The sequence below is a fragment of the Pongo abelii genome, chromosome 12 (genome assembly GCF_028885655.2).
Source record: "Pongo abelii isolate AG06213 chromosome 12, NHGRI_mPonAbe1-v2.0_pri, whole genome shotgun sequence".
Taxonomy (NCBI): Eukaryota; Metazoa; Chordata; class Mammalia; order Primates; family Hominidae; genus Pongo; species Pongo abelii.
The window spans coordinates 29,573,989-29,580,609 of record NC_071997.2 but is presented as its reverse complement, the minus strand read 5'-3'; positions in this window follow the sequence as shown (position 1 = coordinate 29,580,609).

The following is a 6,621-nucleotide window of genomic DNA, read 5'->3' as shown; positions in this document are numbered from 1 at the left end:
GGTGCAGCAAAGCGGCTCTGGGGCATGATTGGTGAGGAAGCAGTACTCACTCAAGGGAGATCATCCTGGCATTTTCCAGCTGCAGATTGACCTCAGGAGAAATGGCATTTTCGGTGGATGCTGCAGCTGGCTTTATCAGAGTCTGTCCTGCCAGCCAGATTAACAGCTGGGCTGCTTTCTTCTCTTTTCAGTCCAGGCTGATTTTGACTGTCACAGAGAAAAGTGTTCAAGAAGATGTTGAAGAAATATTCACCCTGACTGCAAATCCCCACACACAGGAGTATTCGTTCTATTTACTTTGTACCTCCTATAATAACAAGGACAGCCTTCTTCTCATGGTTGTCATGCAAATGCCTGTAGAATAAATGGATGCATGCAAGAATGAATGAGTTATATGTTTTAAATAACGTTTTGGTTTTTAAAAAAATGTGCTAAATGTTTTAGGTATGTTAACTTCTTATGCCAACCTTATGAACACATCATAGGACAATCTATTGTTATCCTCATTTTACAGACAAGGAAATTGAGGCTTTGAGGCATTAAGGTGCTTGCACAAGGTTGCAGCAAGTGTGGAATTGGGACCAGAAGACAGACAAGACAGGTTGGTCCGACTCCAGAACCTGCAGGCTGCGATGATACTGCTCAAGAGTGACACTGCTCCCTCAGAAGCCTGTGCCACCTCCTGTATTTCAGTTGTTTATTATTTTACTTTTTTATTATACTCCAGGTTCCTCAAATGCAAGGGGACCCTGTCCTAATTCATCCTCCCAGTGTCTTGCACAGAGCTCTGCTTGTAGTCTTTCATGGATACTTGATGATTCAATGAATAAAGAAGAAAGAGAGGGACAGAAGAGAAGGAGAGGATGGAAAGAAGGAAAGGAGGGAGGGAAGGAAGGAGGGAGCTGTCATTTTGGTCAAATTTCCTTCATAAGGACAAGAGATGGGTAAGGCGAGCCCTTGTCTTTTGCGCCACCTGCTGGACATCTTGCAGTACTGCAGAGGACTGGAGTGCCCGGGTATGAGCTGCTAGCAGGATTTCCCTGCTTTCCAAAGATTTCGGATACATCAGCGACGTTGACAAGGCTTGGCTGACATCCCAGGACGAATGGCTTCAAGACGACAAACCATAGACCATATCATTGTGAAGCAGGACCACCCTAGATGTCTCTCCACTGTCACATGCCCTAGGCAGAGTTGGACGTCCGTCTGTCAAAGAGGCCAGTTGGAAGATCCTGTTGTCAACCAGCTCCATTTCCCCGTTGACCTACATAGCGACACTTCTTCATCTCTGCTTGATCTTCAGGTGACGCTGTGTCACACACTCTAGCTTTAAGTTTCTCTGTGCTCAGGCCTCTTTCTTGAGTGGCTAATACTTTAAAATATTTTATATATTTAAAGATACTGGAGACCTTCACTTAAAGGAGCCCTGGAATGAGTCCTTTTATGAAGCCAAGGACCTTTTCACAAAGCCAAAGGATTTATCTTTATTATACATTTAAAAGATTTTTTTTTTACAAAATCCTGGACACAGCTGTACAAATAGTAAAAGAGGATGAACTCATTATCTTTTACTGATCATGGTGAAACCAAAATCACCTAGTTTCACGGTCATGTGGAAGGTTTCTCCTTGAGTCTGTAAGAGTGACAGCAGGTCAGAGAATGGATTAAGGGTCTGGGGAAATGAACTCTTAGGCAAACTTGCTTACTAGATACAAACCCAGTATAGTGCTCTGTCCTTCCCAACAATGGTGACAGCAGCCGCAGCTCCTTCCTCAAAAAGCATGTTTTCATGCTGCTTCCTCCATTTACAAGGAAGTATCAGTGGTTACCACGCCAAAGGAGAGCGGCTTTGTAACGTAGCATTGGAAGCCTGAGTCCTGTGTCTGCCCCTTTGTTAGGTGCTGTAAGGTGAAGACCGTAGGATTTGAGTCATATCTAGTTTCAGATTTTGTCCCCAGCCCTCACTAGGTGTGGTTCAGTTAACCTCAGCTCACTAAACTTCACTTTCCTCACCTGTGAAATGGGATAACAAACTCTATCTGCCAGGGTTATTGTGAGGATAGATAAATTCATGTAAACATAGTAAGCTCCAAAGAAATGGTAGCTGTTATTATCCCAAGTAGAGATGGGTAAGGCCTATCTTCATTCTCTCCTTCCTTCTAGGAATACGCTCAGCTTACAAACTACAGTTCCATTGGCCAACACGATAAAAGGAAGTTATTGGGTGAAACCTCAGGAAATGCTATTGAAGGGGAAGCTTATGCTTCTGACAGTTGGCCTCTGAGCTTTCCTTCTTCTTTCTTTTCCCTGCCTGGGACTCAGGAGTGAGAGAGGAGCTGAAGCAGATGTCGTGACCATGATGTAGGGTTGTGGAGAAATGCCATGTTTTAGGACTGGTGAAGCAGAAGACAGAGTTGGGGTCTCTCATGACATCGTGGGGCCTCTCTAGCAGCCCTGGACCACCTGCTTCTGAGAAATTTCAGATTACGTAAGAGAAAGACACCCCTACCTAGTTGAAGCCCCCGTGACTCGGCATATGTTGGTAGGAGCTACATGCAGTTCCTCACCTGCTCACACATATTAGTGGGCAGCTTTAAGGAGAGACCTTGTCACACTCTGGCCCTCGCTGTCTTTATGAAATGCGGCCATGACTTTGATAACCCCAGGGGCCCTCCCAGCTCTCACATGACAGCCCCCCATTTCCCCCTCCTGAGTCTGGGGGTGACTCAGTGCAGAGTTTCCTTGGTCTCATCTGTCTCTCTCTCTCCTTTCTCTATGATGCAGCAGCCTGGCTGGGGCCTAGAAGGCTTCAGATCACCTGTTGCTGCCCCTCCAATGCGGCCCGAAGGGGTCGCTCTCAGCCCACCTTCAGAGCTAGAGGGTCCTTGTGGGCAGCAGGCTTGGAGGACATTGTCCCTGCACGCTCAGTCCCACCCTTCCCGGTCCAAGCCGCCTGTTTCCTCTCCTCCTCAGTGGAATGAAAGCAAAACTTCCAGCAAAAGACAACAATTGGAGAATTGCTTAAATGACGAAGAAACAGCAGTCACAGCCCAATGTCCATCAAGTGGCTACATTTGGAATTGGCCACATGGGGTCACTGCACCCTCAGGAATGGAGGGACTTCGGCAGGGTGCCTCTGTCTCTGAAGCATGGACTGGAGAAAGCTGCTGCCTGTGGAAGGGATGGGAGATGCTCCTTTTCTGCGAAGTTGAGTTGCCTGGAACATGCTAAGTCCCTCCCCACAGCCAGGAGGGAAGGCGCTTAGTGTAAGGCCTTGAACCAGAGAACAGTCTTCCAAAATATTACTCTTACCGTGATTTTCATTGTTATTATAGGATTTTGGAATTCCTATGTACTCTTTTTGTTGTTGTCCACAGCTGATGAAATCTATAGATCCTCTCTGTAAAAAGGTGTGAATATCAAATGCAATAAATCCAGGTCCTGGATGGTGAGTGAGTTTCTGGCTCTGTCTGCTGGGCGCATGATGCCAGGTAGTGTGGTAGAGTCAAAGGACTGTCCTGCAGGCCCCAGACCTGGGTTTAAATCTTTGCTGGCTAGGTGACCTTGGGCAAAGTGCTTCACTTCTTGGAGCCTTGAAAACCTTATTTATAGAATGAGAATTCTAATATCTACCTTGGTCTGGAGTTAATGTATATGGAGCACTTATCAGTGCCAGGCACATAGTGATCAATTAGTAAATGACCATGCTCTTCTCAGGTTAGGGAGCCCAGGAAGAGGAGAGGCTGGGGAGAAGGTGCTGAGCTCAGCTATGTGTTTAGATGTAAGTTCTCAGTGGCCTGGGAAAGGCAGGTGCAGGTGGAGCTGGCTGTGAGCTCAGGAAACCTGAGGCTGCCACCTAGGGTGAGATACAGCTGCAGGTGTGGGCATCAGCAGGTAACTGAAGCCACTATAAGTGATATACACCAGTGCCTCTCAAGCCTTCACACACTCAGAAGCATCTGGGTTCACTGAAACACAGATTGCTGGGACACCCAATCCTGAATACTGTGTGGTTGTAACCAGTTCTTTTAAGATGCACAACACAAGACCTGGACTCACTGCTGTCTGATGCCTGGTCTAAAGCCAAGGGGGAACTTCAGAATTTCCATTTGGTTTGGAATTGTGCCTTAGGAAGCATCTGGCACTGCCAAGCCCTGTACCATCACCTTGTTTGTTGCTTTATTATTGTTTGGTTTGTTTTTGTTTGTTTGTTTCTTTGTTTGAGACGGAGGCTTGCTCTGTCTCCCAGGCTGGAGTGCAGTGGCACGATCTCAGCTCACTGCAACCTCTGCCTCCTGGGTTCAAGCGATTCTCCTGTCTGAGCCTCCCAAGTAGCTGGGACTACAGGCACGCACCACCACGCCCAGCTAATTTTTCTATTTTTAGTAAAGATGGGGTTTCACCATGTTGCCCGGGCTTGTCCTGAACTCTTGACCCCAAGTGATCCACCCACCTCTGCCTCCCAAAGTGCTGGGATTACAGGTGTGAGCCGCCACGCCCGGCCTCATTGCTTTATTTTTGCCTCCAAAATATTTCATTTGACCAATCCCTGGCTTTGAAACACTTGAAGATTATGGGTTTAAACAGTGGTTCTCAAAGCTCATTCCTGAGACCAGCCATGTTTGCATTGCTTGGGAACTTGCCAGACATGCAGTCTTGGGCACCAATCCCAGATCTGCTAAATGAGAAGCTCTGTGGTGGGGACCAGCCAGCTGGGTTCTAACAAACCTGCAGCAGCCACACATGTGCTTGAGAGTCAGAAAAGCACTGCTCTAGAGGAAGGGTGGCTTGTGGCCATGCCTCAGCCATTCTCCTGTTGGTGGAGTCTGCCTCCAGCACCTCAGTGTTCCTGACCCCTACCTTTCCTGCTGCCCCTCATCAGACTCCAGGTGCTACTTGCTCATTCCTCCATCCCCTGCTCTGGCATCTAGCAGTGGGAAGCAATGAGTTCATCAGGTGTGCCGACTTTTACTGGTGGTGTAAGGGGAGTAATAATGTCCCATCCCAGATTCACCTGCAAAAAAAAAAAAAAAAAAAAAAAAAAATGCATGCATTCTTAAGAGCCTTAAAAAAGATAAAGTACCATAAGGATGGATGTAGATGTGGGGATATTCTGTACAAGGATGGATGTAGATGTGGAGATAGTACGTGGCCTTTGGACACCCCTCAGATGGCTAATGCACAGACCGCCATTGGTGGAGCCATCATAATGGCAGTCCTAATAATGATGATGACGAGGACAGCCACAGCATCTGACATCTGTGGGCTCCTCACTGCAAGCCCGTGGGCTCCACAACTATTATCCCATTTTACAGAGGAGGGAAAGCAGACTCGAGGAGCTTAGGTGACCCTGCTGCCATTCACACATCTGAGGACTGGGGGAGCAGGCTTTCCACCCCAGCCAGAGTTACCCCTGCCCTACACCAATGCTGTCCCCAGCTCTCTGTCCCCCAGACCCCGTGGGGTGTCTCTGAAGAGACAATGCTAGCAGGAAGACAGCTTATTTGGAAGACATTTTCTTTAGGCCAACCAAATCTATGCACCTTACATTATCTGGGCACATCTGTGGAAAGAGCATCCTCCAGGAGGATGCCTCCAGGATCGTGAGCATGGAGCCAGGAGTGGGAGGGGCAGGAGCGCTGTGCCCACAGGTGAACAATGGACCGTGAATGTCAAGTTCGAACTTCAGATGAGAAGGCGCTCCTCTCCTGGGGTGACAAAGGAGGGGAAATTCCTTCCTTCTGATCCATGAGAAGAGAGAAAAGGGCCCCACCCCCAGCACCCTGTATACAGTAGGTGCTCAGGAAATACAAATTGAACCCGTGACTGCTCATCCGCCCAGGGCCGCCAGGTCTAGATTACTGGTTTGGTTTTTCCGGGAGTCGTGTTTTCTAAGGACTCTGTTTTCTCTTGCCTTGAAAATGTGCCTATTTTTAGCGTTGATTCGTGCAGGCTGCAGCATGAATCACCTAAAATGCCCTGCTAGAAAGAGCTGGGATTAGAGAGCAGGTAGTTGAATTGGACTCAGCATCCCTGCATGAATGCAGGACCCTGAAGACCCTGGCATCTGGAAGGTGCAGGGCAGGAGGAATGCCCATGCCTTGTAGAAGGACGGCTCTGGACCTCCTGGGTATCTGACCCTCCTGTGTGTATTTAGCCCAGAAAAAGCAGGTTTTCACACAGTTCTTCAATCTGATGAAATTCCACCTTCAAAAGGCTCTAAATCCAAAAGCTAAAATGCAATAAAAGAAAATAAGATGCAAGCCACGGGAGTGACTTTTTTAGTTTAATTGGGAGCCTTGCTGGCTCACTCCTCATTCTCCTTGCTCCAAATTTCCCCAGCTTCTCTGGCCAGGGTCCCAACCACACTATAAAACTACCAATGACACCACCCAGGGTGCCAGGGACAGCTCTGGGCCCTTTGCATGTGCTGCCTCCAAGGTGGGCACTGGCCTGGCCCCACTGCATAGATGGGGACACAGGCACAAAGAGACAAGTTGGCCTGCACAGGGTTGTACAGGGGGTGGTGGCACAGTTAAGGATCTGAGCCAGAAAATCAATGCCACTTATTGGTCTCTCTCATTGGCACGGGCCCTTCTTTTCCTCATCGCTCTCTGGCAC